This window comes from Lissotriton helveticus, chromosome 11 (genome assembly GCF_964261635.1).
Source record: "Lissotriton helveticus chromosome 11, aLisHel1.1, whole genome shotgun sequence".
Classification (NCBI taxonomy): Eukaryota; Metazoa; Chordata; class Amphibia; order Caudata; family Salamandridae; genus Lissotriton; species Lissotriton helveticus.
In genome coordinates, this window is record NC_136072.1 from 448,468,094 (window position 1) to 448,481,640 (window position 13,547).

Sequence of the window (13,547 nt, forward strand, 5' to 3'; positions counted from 1 at the left end):
ATGCGCACTTATGTCTCTCCAACCAAACTGTGTTGCGCAGCCGGGTTGGAGAAACACCACAGGTTCTAATGCACTGTCTGAGTGGCAAACAAGGCAGCACATACCAATCCTGGTGCTGCTCTTATAGCATGAGAGCAGCGTCTGGATTGGGTGGGGAGTCTGTGCCTTGAGGGCCCATTCTCTTCGGGCCCGACAACAAGAGCAGTTAAGAGGCCGGCAGCATCAGCAGGAGTGGTGCAGCAAGTAAGTCTTTTTTATTTTTTCCATCCTCATGTCCACCCAACCACTCTAGATAGGAGGTAGCCGCTACTGCCCAACCCTCGACTGATATATCTGGCCACTACCTCAGCAGCAGTCTTGTTTTTATCTTCCCTGCACATTCTTAAAACTGATTTAGGTTTCCGGTTTTGCGCTGCCTTTCATACACACCTTCACTTTTAGTTGTATTGAGTACTGTAGGATCACCTAAACTGATGAGCACTACAGAATCATATTTATTTACCTGTACATATTAACTCTCTAAACACCTTTTTTAGACCTGTTGTCTTAAGGGTGATCTTCCACCAAACTTGTTGCCTGCTTACCTCCTATTTTTGCTGTATCTTTTTGTTGGCCTTAGGATTGAGCACTTTATCACTGCTAATCAGTACTAAAGTGCATGTGCTTCTCCCCTTAACATGGTGCCATTGGGGTATACATGCTTGGCATATTTGCTTTATGTATAAGTCTCTTCTATAGTGTTATATCATATACCCAGGCCTGTAATCTAAATGCTACTTGTGGGCCTGCAGCACTGGTGGTGCCACTCACCAAGTAGTCTTTCAAAACTGTCTCAGGAATGCCATTGCAAGGCTTGTGTGTGCAGTTTACTGCCACTTCAACTTGGCACTTAATACTGCTTGCCAAGCCTTAAAATGTCCTTTTATTACACACAAGTCACCCATAAGGTAGGCCCTAGGAAGCCCTAAGGGATGGTTGCTGGGTATATAAAAGGTAGGACATGTACTTTTAAGTTTTACGTCTCATGGTAGTGACAAACAGCTAAATTAGTGTTTCACTATTGTAATGCCTACTCCTCTCAAAGGCAAGCATTGAGAATTCCTTAATACGCTTTTCAGCTGTAATTGGTGATTAGAAAGGAGTGCTGCATCATGTTTCATATCTTTGGAATACTAATGAGAAATCATCTTTAGTGGTAAAGATGGATTTAACATAACTATTTTAGAAATGCCACTTTTAGAAAGTGGACATTTCTCTGTTCTTAATTTAGCTCAGTGTGCTTGCAGCTTGTCTCCAATACACGTCGTGGGTGGGGGACAGCTACCTTTGTGCATTCCCTCTAGATAGGGACATGCACAGGAAGGGTGGGTGTGACAAAACTAATCTGCATTCGTCTACATTCTGATAGCTCGTCCTGGCAGGAGGAGAGGGAGGGAGCTGACACTTACACCTGAATAGGTAGTTGTGATGTATTCCTATAGGTTCTGTATCGATTCCCCTATTCCTGGCCCTGTTCTGGTTAATACTTAACTAGCAGCCGACCCACGGTGCAAAAAACCGTTATCTGATTAAGCCACACCACGGCACAGAAACGTGTTATCTGATTAGGTAATAACGCATGCCATCTAATTAGACAAGCACTATTCCTCCAGCCCCTGATAAGGCATACGGAGTTCTCAAAACAAATCAAAACTATGACAACCTGGGAAAATCCCTGCGGCCATTGTTTTGATTTCACCGAGAACTTCAGCAAAAGAATGTGCGAACAAGCCCGTTCGTATGACATCCTTATTGACGCATCCATGTCCATCCTTACGTCAATCTCGACACCTTACAGGTATAAATATTACCGACATTGCCTTAAGCAAACACACGCGGTGGTGACGAGATCGGAGCAGCGAGACGCGCTGAGGAGCCCAGCAGAGAGCGAAGCCCACACGCGCTGCCCCACCTTCCTGACGCGCTGAGAACGAGAAGCTGCTTTTCTCCTGCCGAGAAATCCAGCTCCGGCGCTTCCAAGCAGCCCTCGCAGGCAGCTGGAATATCAAGACCAGAGACGAGAGATACCAGCCCTCAACCATTCTAGATCTCAGGTACAGAACTGAACAACCCCTTGCAGAGAATTCTTGAGTCAGTCACTTGGCAAAACAAACTTAACTTAAACTGCTACTTATCTACTCCCGCCCACGTATTAGGCTTAGGTCAGGTACACTGGGGTAGGCGTGGTTAGAAGCACCAGTTGAGTACGGTTAGTCAAATGTATATATGTATGTATCTATTTTATCAATTTTACTATCCTATGGCTTAGAAACCATATCAATGCTTCTGCAGTATTATTTTATACTTCTGCTTTTATTGTATGCACTTTACTTAACCATAAGTATCGCAATAATATCGATTCATTTCTCTTGTACGAGAAAAGAGACTGATCAATAAATAACATCTTTTATTGAACACGCCCGTCTCTTCCTTTTCTCTACAAACTGGTGAAACTAAGAATGCACGTACTGACTGAGTAAAATAAGTTGTCTTTTGTTTTCACACGACTCTAGAGATACACTCTTGATTGGGGGAGAGCAAAGTTGTCATGTTCTATGGTTGTCAGAAACTAAATCCCTTCTTGTCTATCCAGGGAAGTTAAACTCCTCCTTGTCTATTCAAGAAAGTTTCTAGTGAACTCTGAGCTAGCTGGCAAAACCAAAAACTTTAAGTCTAATATCGTCAGTAGAAGACCTAGTTAACCTCTGCCCTAGGTCTATACTATTGAAGATATTATTCCAATGCGCAGAGCCTATTGGGATAATAGGAACTACACTACATGGCGCCCAAACGTTTGGATAGGCGATAAAACTAACGCAAGACATTAGAGTAACTCAGTCGTGCTTTTTCACACAGAACCCCTTTTTCCCATAATACTCCAAAGACGTCTGGAGTGGGTAAAAGGTCATGTCCGCCAAACCTCGCAGGAGGAGACTCCTATGTATGGTTCTTGGTTTATTCAACGTTGAAGGATACACTGTTCCAAAATATTGTGCATCTAATCTTTGTTTCCATAGAAACCTGATCTGCAAACAAACAGAATAACCTTCCTGTCGGTAAAATGATAGACAGTGATGAAGAAAGGGAGACAGCTAGAATAGCAGCTGAACTCCTAGTAGCAGACAATACTCTGCTGGAAAATGACCCGGATGCAAAACTCATCCCGGTCAACATAAGAAAATCTATAACTTTAAAACTTATAGAAAATGGACTGACATCGAGAGGTGGTACAGTCATATTCGTAATTGAGGCACTCGAATATCGGCAGACAGAGGTATTCTATTCATGGATAAACTTTCCAGCAGCAAACGCTGTAACAAAAGAGTTCCACTATTATAAAATAGAGGAACCACCGGATACCTACACTCCTTTCGAGGAGGTGGAAGTACCACTCAAATTCCAAGAGCACCTGCTCTTGTTTAATGGTGCCCTAAAACATAATAATCACATCACCAGGCTCGGTCCACTAGGTAGACCAGGAGCAACGTGGCCGGTCCTAGCCGGATATACACCACATCCAGACATTGAAGAAATGTCTGCACCAGATCTTTTAGCACAGCTAAAACAACTAATCAAAATACATAGACCATTAGTCCAATATGTAATGCGGACTTCAACAATCCAACCAGCAAATAAAATTCCACAGCTGACCCCTCATCAGGGTAACACAAATAAAATTACACCACAGAACATACAGTCCTGTCTAGGTAAAGTACCCGCAAAACGGGAACAAATTCCTTTCTGGCTAGCACAAAAAATCACTCAAATAGAGGCGGTGTTTCCAGACACCCCCCCTGTAGATAAACACAGGATTCTGACTATCTGTCTTCCAATGGGAATCGCACCACATGTGGAGGACTGTGACACTTGGGGTACAGTCTTTACTTCCATATACACAAAAACACATGGTGTACCATCCATGTCAGTAATACCAGATGTGCTAAAACAAATTCAAGATGAATATGGTCCAGAACCCGCTTTAACTCTCGGTATGAAATTACTGAAGGACTTCAAGCAGGTCTCGGCTATATTATTAGCCAACATAAAGGGAGAAGCAGCAAACGTGGCGATCCGCCCAAGGTTAAAAGAGACAGATATAGCAGACCAACCAACTGAAATTGCCAGAATCATAGAGAAATCCTATGAAGAACTAGGAAGAAATAATCTGGGTGGAATACCGGTAAAACCTCAACTGATTGAAAGTCCTGAAAAGATATTTATTAAAAATAATTTAAACACTCAAAAAAAGAGCTGGGATGGAAACAAACAATCCAATCCTAAAGAAAAAAGATTCCAGTCCAGAGGAAGGTCTCCTCGGCGGAGAGAAAGATCTCCGAAACAAGGACGCAGGTCTCCCCAAAGTGAGCCCTCTGGGAAAAAATACAACCTTAGAAATAGGGATAATATAAAGAAACCTGATAGATATCAAGATAATGATACACGTCCCTCTCAATCTTTTCAGACTTCCTCGCAGAAATCGGAAAGAAGAGGACGATCAGAACACAGGGAAGAGCACGTCAAGTTCAAAGACAAGGAACCTGCTCATCCAAATAAAAAGTTACAATTTCCAAAAAAGAAGGTAGCCAGTATTAAAGTAATCAAAGATGCCGAGAATACTGAGGACACAGCTGAAAAACGGAGAATGTGCTCAGACAATGCTAGACAGCGCAGCAGAAGTGAGCATAGCTCGCAAAGTCCTTATGAATCATCTGGAGACAGTGGACACGAATGAATATATTCAAGTGGAAACTGCCGACACCAGAGTTAGCAAACCTCACAAAATATATGAAATTACATTGCGTATAGAGGGGGATAAGACTAGAAAAATAAGGGGACTATTTTGGGATAATCTCTCCCAGGGCTATGACATCCTTCTAGCTGAAAAAGACTGGCCACCCGAGTTCGTCAGAGAGTGCCCTCATGGCGAAGAAATAATTATGCCTGCCTTCTCAAATCACATTCCAATTCGTAAAAAATATACACTTGCTAGAAAGTGGGCAGTAGCTCAAGCTCCTGCTTTATATAAAAATCATGTAGGATGGGATGAGGACTCTCCTCCTCACAAAATCCAGTTAAAATCACAACCTACTGCACAGAGGCAGTACCCAATTAAGCAAGAAGCTAAAAAACAGGTAAAAGAGATCCTAGATCAACTTGAATACCAGGGGGTGATTGAAACTTGCACCTCACAAATGAACAATCCTTTGTTTCCTGTCTCCAAACCAGACAACTCATATCGTCTAGTTTTGGATTACAGACACCTTAACTCATGTTGCAAAACTTTTGCAGTGCAAAACTCACATAGTGCTGCACTAATGAATAGCATAGTACGCAAAAAATACAAAACAACATTAGACATCTCTAATGGATTCTTTTGTCAAAATATAGCACCAGAGAGCAGATATTTGACTGCGTTCTCGGTAAATGGCTCGCAAAAAAGTTTCTGCCGTTTACCCCAGGGGCACAAGAATAGCCCAGGATTATTCTCAAAGAGAGTAACAGAATTACTACAAACATACGATAACGAGGCATTATCATATGTCGACGACATTTACCTAACAGATGATGACTTGGATACTCACTTGAAGAGAGTGAACACCATAATACTTGGGTTCGCAGCAGAGGGTTACAAATTCAACTTTAAAAAATCAAGAATTGCCCATCTAACAGTCCTGTTTTTAGGATATGAATTATCAAGTGAAGGCAAAAGCCTGGCTGACAATTTCCTAGAGAAATGTGCTGTACTCCAAGCTCCTAGAACACTAAAAAACTTACAATCAATTCTAGGCTTCCTAAATTTCGGAAGAACATACATTGCAAATTACGCAGAAAGGATCAAACCCCTTTATGATCTAATAAAACCAGATTTTAAAAGAATCAATTGGACTCAAAAACACACAGAAATTTTGAGATCTTTACAAACAGACATGCTAATTAAAACAAAATTAGAAACACGTGATAACTCACGCAATCTTGTGATTCGAGTCATCCCAGGAAGATGCGGATTCACATACCTGACCTCTAATGAGGGAGAAAAGGTACCAATTGCATACAAATCACACTTGTACACAAAGGCTGAAATGAAATTTAGTCCAACGGAAAAAATTCTGACAGCGGTACAGACTGCTGTAGCAAAGGAAAGGGCCCTAGCACAAGGTAAACGAATAATCATCGTGACACCGATACCAGCCCTGGAGGCGGTAACAAAAGCAAGCATTCCGAATGCTAAAGCACTCCATCCAAGGTGGATACAGTGGGCTAATTCTCTTGCTGCAACAGACGTTGTATACGAATTTTATCCCAACTTAAAAACACAAGAATTTCTCCAATACGAATTTGAATGTCCTCCGCCAATCGAAATTCTGCCTCTAGAACACTACGGCTGTATAATATATACAGACGGGTCAGCACAACCCGCAGTAGGGGGTAAACAAGCATACAGTGCTGCGTGCGCGATCGTTAAAGGTCGCTGGCACGAAGGAAAATTTAAACCAGCGGTCACTAAAACACAATCTCTAGGAGATTGTACAGCTCAAAGAGCAGAACTACTAGCATTCAAGATGGCGCTTGAAAATACCGATCGAGAATTCCCCACACTCATAGTGTGCGATTCGTATTATTGCGTTCAGTCTTACAATGAATACTTGCAGATCTGGCTTCAGAATGGTTTTAAGGATGCAAAAGGAGGCACAATCAAGCATAAAATGCTTTGGGAACAAGTAGTTCATTTGCAAAAAGAACTACCAAAGACTCACGTGATACATACACTGAGTCATCAACGTGATGGCGTTCACGTTGCAGGGAATTCATTGGCTGATGAGGCAGCGAAGGCAGCTGTGCAAACGGCTTCCGTAGCCGCCATCACACGGTCAAAAACAAAAATAGACAGCGATATATTACAAGCTGTCAGCGCTACAGGAAAAGATTCGATAGAAACACTCCCAAAAGGCTTTCCAGTGAAATACTCATATATGACTGATACAAACAATGTTCCGTTTGCTCGAATCCGTGGAGTGGGGGATAGAGTGATTCCAAACATGGAACATAGGTTAGAACTTATCATAGCGGCACACGAAGGACTTGCTTCTGTACATGCTGGCGTCTCAGCCACAGTATCATTATTAAAACAGAGATACTGGTGGCCGCAAATGAGAAGACAAACACGGAACTATGTTCTAGAATGTGAAATTTGTAAAAAAATGAAAGTATCAACAGTGAGACGACCAGCTCAGACGCCCCTTCTAATCTCGGATAAACCATTAGCTTGTGTTTACCTGGACCACTGTGGTCCCTTACAAAGGGATGGTAACTATAAATATATCATGGTCGCAGTGGATTCCTGCACGAGATTCATTTGGATGTGGCCCCAGCGATCGGCTGACGCCAGAACTGTTATAAGAGATTTGCGAGTCTTTATCGGCACATACGCAATTGGCATGCTGCATTCTGACCAGGGTCCTGCTTTTAGCTCTCGAGCTTATAAGGAGGCCATGACCAGCATGGGCATTGCATTGCGGTATTCTTGTCCATTTCATCCCGAGGGAAACGGAATCGTAGAAAGAAAAAACCGTGACATAAAGCAATCTATAACAGCGAAGGTATTAGGTTCGGGAGCTGGGTGGGTCAAACATCTAATAAGTGTCCAACGTAGTCTAAATAACCTGCCAAGAAATTCTCTGAGGGGATTCAGTCCGTACGAACTATTGTTTGGAACTAGAATGATGGTCTTAGATCTTGACAGTCAGAATTCAGTGGTTAAAGAAAAAAGCTTTGATATCAAAGATCGTTTGGCTATTTTACAGGACTTAAATGAAACAAGAAAAGACCTGAGCAACATAAAGTTGAAACAACAGCCAACGACCACTGAAGAAATACCACCTGTCCCAGCAAGACCTGTCTGGATTCCAAAAGTCGGGGATCTAGTCAGAGAAAAGATCGCGGTAAAGAAGGAATTTGGGCCTTCTTACAGAAAAGCAGTTCCTGTCTTGTCTATCAACGGGACAAGATCAGTAGTACTACCGCCCCTTGCTGGTAAAAAGGAGAACCGAGTTGTATCCATCGACCTGGTTAAACCACAATCATGTGGCCGATAACAAACAGTAGGCCAAGTGGACTCCCGATAAGTAGTAGAACACCAAGGTTTGCTACAAACACAGAGGTTCAATCTAAGAGGCTACTCACGTTGGAAATGCCAAAAGAACAACAACAAGGTCTATGCAACAATGCTATGGAACTTAAACCTCTAAAAACCCAAATAAAAACATTTAGCAGAGACACACCAATCTACAATGAAGTAATGAATGACTATGCTGCTGCAACAAAACACACGGATAAAGCAAATATCAATCCTGAAGCTATTGGAACAATAGACAGAACGGCATCCGGTTACTTCATCAACTTCAGCGTTTCATCTGAAAACCTGAGTGAATCAAAGGAACAAACATCAACAAAAACCTTTAAAGACAAAGCTAAGGAACTTTTTCAACAACTGAAAGAAACCTATCTGATTTCTCCATGGATTGAATTCTGGGTGGCCTTAGGTGCACTTATCCTCATACTTTGGCTCATCATGGTACTATGTTTGGGACACTTCATTGAGGGAAAATATGCTAAAATGGACACAGCAAGCCAGAAAATCAACTTGGTCCTCAAACCACACACGTCTTCACACATCGAGAAAAGGGAACTTTCTTCAGTCAACTTCACAGCCAATCCTATACCCGGTGGGGTAGCATGGGACAATACTGATTATGAAATCTATGGTCCGGTTGAAATCCTGAAATATCCACACCAAATCAAGATCTCATTGAGTGACTTTGTAAAACCAAGCTCAGTTGCTGATGATTGGGACGTGGAAAGCATTAACAATATGATGTCTGACCTAGTGATGTCTGCTAAATTTACAAAACATGATTATTTGCAGGGTTCGTCTAATTATGATAAAATGTTCTGCTATAATCACTATAGTAATCATTATCTGCATAAATCTGCACAACCTAGAAATGTTTTAAATTATAATCAATGGGAACACTGTGCAACCCCTCCAAAAGGTAGCTCAAGAACTTTTTATGACAAATATTCATATTTTTCAGGGTTCAACACAAGTAATGCAGAAATATTTTATTTCAAATTATCAAACAAGACAAGTACAAAGACCATGCTTACAAACACTAAATTGATATATTCAGACTCGTTTTTTGAACAAATGAGTACGTTTGGTTTTGAATACTGGGACAAAAATGTTGAAGTAAAAAGTATTTGGGGTACAAAGGAATGGCAAGTACAAGGTATAGAATCATTGTTTAGAGCCTGCATGATCCCAGAACAAATGATATTTTTGAATGACACTATTCAACAAACTACCTGTCTTGGCCTAGCCAAAATCAAAGATTTAAACAAACCGTCTATTCCAAAGCCAACGATAAACAGTAATAGCTCGACAGATGAGGAGATAGACGTAAACCATATATTAAGCCAAAACAGAACACATCCAGATTGAAAAAAGTGGTTAATCTGGCCCACAGATACTAATAACTGTCAAGACAGATTCCTGAACAAAATCCAGGGGTTCAAATTGACCAGGCCAGACCCTAGATATTCCCAAAGACAACACCCAGGGATAATTACCACGTACAGTGTGGGCAAGCTCTGCCTTCAATGGCTACAAACATCCACACTGGCAGAAATTAAGCAACACCTAACTTTACTTACTGATGGTGCTGACTTGCGTGATTTCATTATGGGACCACGCAAACAGCGTCAAAAACGATTCATAGCAGCCTCTGTATATGCAGCTTATAACGAAGCCTGGAAAATAACTCAAATTGAAACATCAGAGAGAATACGGGAAATTGACCGTATTAATTTGGAAAAATCACTTTCTGTAGTGGACAATGGGTTAATGACTATGTCCTCCAGAATATACTCTTTGGACAGCATTGTGTCTTCAGCAATCGACATAATATCGCAAGACTTACTGTTGTTACAACACGGTCAGTCCCAATTGCGTTCTATTGTACAACTTGGCTGGACGTTACAAAATCTGCGTTCAGGCTATGTGCCTTGGCGTTTAATCAACACAACGTCACTGTTCAATATCTTTAACCTTACTGATAAACAAATCAGTATGGCACAGAAGGGTGCTGATTATACAATCCTGAGCATTGAGAAACTCGAGAGATTACCATTGACAATGTCAGAACGACCTGTCAGTGAGTGGATAATACATGGAATAATTAATATTCCAAAATCTACTTTCAGGTTTCAATACTGCCAAAAATATATACAGGCTGGCATGTACGAAAAATTGGGTAAAGGGTACATTAAGTCAACATGGAACTTGCCCTATTCACATGCTTGTGTCAGTAATAAAGGCCGGAAAGTGTTTCTTAGTGGCAATAATTGTGCCATGTCACTAAGCGGTACACTTCTGTGTAATGGTATTAGTTTACACGGAGCCTGTGAAGGGTCCTCAAATAACCTTTCATGTCACCAGCTAGGCACACCTGCGACACAAATAGAACCATTCTTTAGGAGACTATCGAACGGGAGTTACATTATAATCGTAGACCGCAGATGTTGTAGCTTGGTGCCCGGAGTAGCTTATCTCATAAGTACGACTGCGAAGGTCATGTGCTGTGAACGAGTATTGTTCCCCAGCGCAATGCCAGACAGGGAGGCAAGGTTATGGCCGAATTTGAAAATTTCTTCCATTAGAGTTGATACTTTAAGCAGAATGAAAACAGTGCTTCTTCAGACGCCGACCAGGCTCACGTCATCAAAAGAAACGTATGATCTCCAAGTTGCAAGGACAACGGCAGAGATTCATTCATTGTTATCAACTAATTCCCCCATACATTTCGCAGAAATCCTGAACGAAATCTTAAATATTTCTGATACCAGTGGGGTCTCAAATGTATTTAAGACAGTGTTTTCAGGGGCTCTAACACCATTTAAAGCCATTCTGGGTATTTTTCCAGACTTTATCCATTCCGTCTTTGGTGGACTTCCTCTCCTTTTGGGACTAGTGGCAGGAATCCTATTTTTGATCCTGTTATTTCGCTATGGCAAACCGTGTCACAGACAAAACACCTGCGACAAGGGAAGAAACAATCCTAGCCATTGGATACCGGGACCAGATATCTAGAATCCTTGGACTGTCCCGGCTTAGAGACCTGAACATGACTTGGTTTCTTTCGTTTAGACCTATGTGGCAAAGCTGTGTTTTACCTGTATTAAGGTGCTTGCTATGCGGAGAAGAATGCGTGTTAGACACCTGTCTGACGCTACAATCGGATGCGCCAATGGATGCAGAAACTTTGTTGGGTCCGGTCACGGCTCATGCATTGTGCTGTTCCCAGCGGCTACCAATCCTGATGACGGCATTCGTGGAGACTTCACCACTACGATTAAGGGGTAGTGAGGTTCAAGATGAAAGCAGCATCGATCAGGTACGACCTTCTGTCAGCTATGCTGATCCAAACATCAATGAAGGCAATCATGCTCACGAATGCATGGTAACATCTTTTTCCGAGTTAATGGAACTTTCACAGGAAGCTCTTGACAGCTTTTTCGAGAGTCTAAATGATATGATGTTCTCACCAGAGCAGAAATAATGACTTTTGAACAAGCTAGCACAAGGCGTTCCCAACACCAAGAATTTGGCCTTCAACTTTGATAATAAAGTATCATGAACAATTTTCTCCAGTTTACGGACAGCGGAACATTATTTTTCAGCGGCCCCAAAAATACTTTACAATTTTTCGGGACACTTATCTTCTGCTTAAAGTAGAAACTATTCTTAGAGAACTATATTTCTATTTTAGGAACTTTAGAATCATTAGCTGCCCTCTAGCCTGTTCATAAATATTTTATTTTGTGATGAAATGGTCTCGCATTTTTTTTTCTTCTGTATTAAGAGCCATTTCATGTGTAATTTTCATATTTTATTAATAATGATGTATGAATATGCGTGATATTTAGCATTAATATACTGCTTGAGTGCATATAATGTATATATATATATCTTTTCGTATATTTCATGTTTCAAAATGCATATGGATGTATTTTGGGGTGGTACGGTATACACATGCTCTACTAGTGTATTTGCTATGCCTAGATCTTGTAAATATGGACATAGTCAGCGTGGAGTGGGTGTGATGTATTCCTATAGGTTCTGTATCGATTCCCCTATTCCCGGCCCTGTTCTGGTTAATACTTAACTAGCAGCCGACCCACGGTGCAAAAAAACGTTATCTGATTAAGCCACACCACGGCACAGAAACGTGTTATCTGATTAGGTAATAACGCATGCCATCTAATTAGACAAGCACTATTCCTCCAGCCCCTGATAAGGCATACGGAGTTCTCAAAACAAATCAAACCTATGACAACCTGGGAAAATCCCTGCGGCCATTGTTTTGATTTCACCGAGAACTTCAGCAAAAGAATGTGCGAACAAGCCCGTTCGTATGACATCCTTATTGACGCATCCATGTCCATCCTTTTCAATCTCGACACCTTACAGGTATAAATATTACCGACATTGCCTTAAGCAAACACACGCGGTGGTGACGAGATCGGAGCAGCGAGACGCGCTGAGGAGCCCAGCAGAGAGCGAAGCCCACACGCGCTGCCCCGCCTTCCTGACGCGCTGAGAACGAGAAGCTGCTTTTCTCCTGCCGAGAAATCCAGCTCCGGCGCTTCCAAGCAGCCCTCGCAGGCAGCTGGAATATCAAGACCAGAGACGAGAGATACCAGCCCTCAACCATTCTACATCTCAGGTACAGAACTGAACAACCCCTTGCAGAGAATTCTTGAGTCAGTCACTTGGCAAAACAAACTTAACTTAAACTGCTACTTATCTACTCCCGCCCACGTATTAGGCTTAGGTCAGGTACACTGGGGTAGGCGTGGTTAGAAGCACCAGTTGAGTACGGTTAGTCAAATGTATATATGTATGTATCTATTTTATCAATTTTAACTATCATATGGCTTAGAAACCATATCAATGCTTCTGCAGTATTATTTTATACTTCTGCTTTTATTGTATGCACTTTACTTAACCATAAGTATCGCAATAATATCGATTCATTTCTCTTGTACGAGAAAAGAGACTGATCAATAAATAACATCTTTTATTGAACACGCCCGTCTCTTCCTTTTCTCTACAAACTGGTGAAACTAAGAATGCACGTACTTACTGAGTAAAATAAGTTGTCTTTTGTTTTCACACGACTCTAGAGATACACTCTTGATTGGGGGAGAGCAAAGTTGTCATGTTCTATGGTTGTCAGAAACTAAATCCCTTCTTGTCTATCCAGGGAAGTTAAACTCCTCCTTGTCTATTCGAGAAAGTTTCTAGTGAACTCTGAGCTAGCTGGCAAAACCAAAAACTTTAAGTCTAATATCGTCAGTAGAAGACCTAGTTAACCTCTGCCCTAGGTCTATACTATTGAAGATATTATTCCAATGCGCAGAGCCTATTGGGATAATAGGAACTACACTAC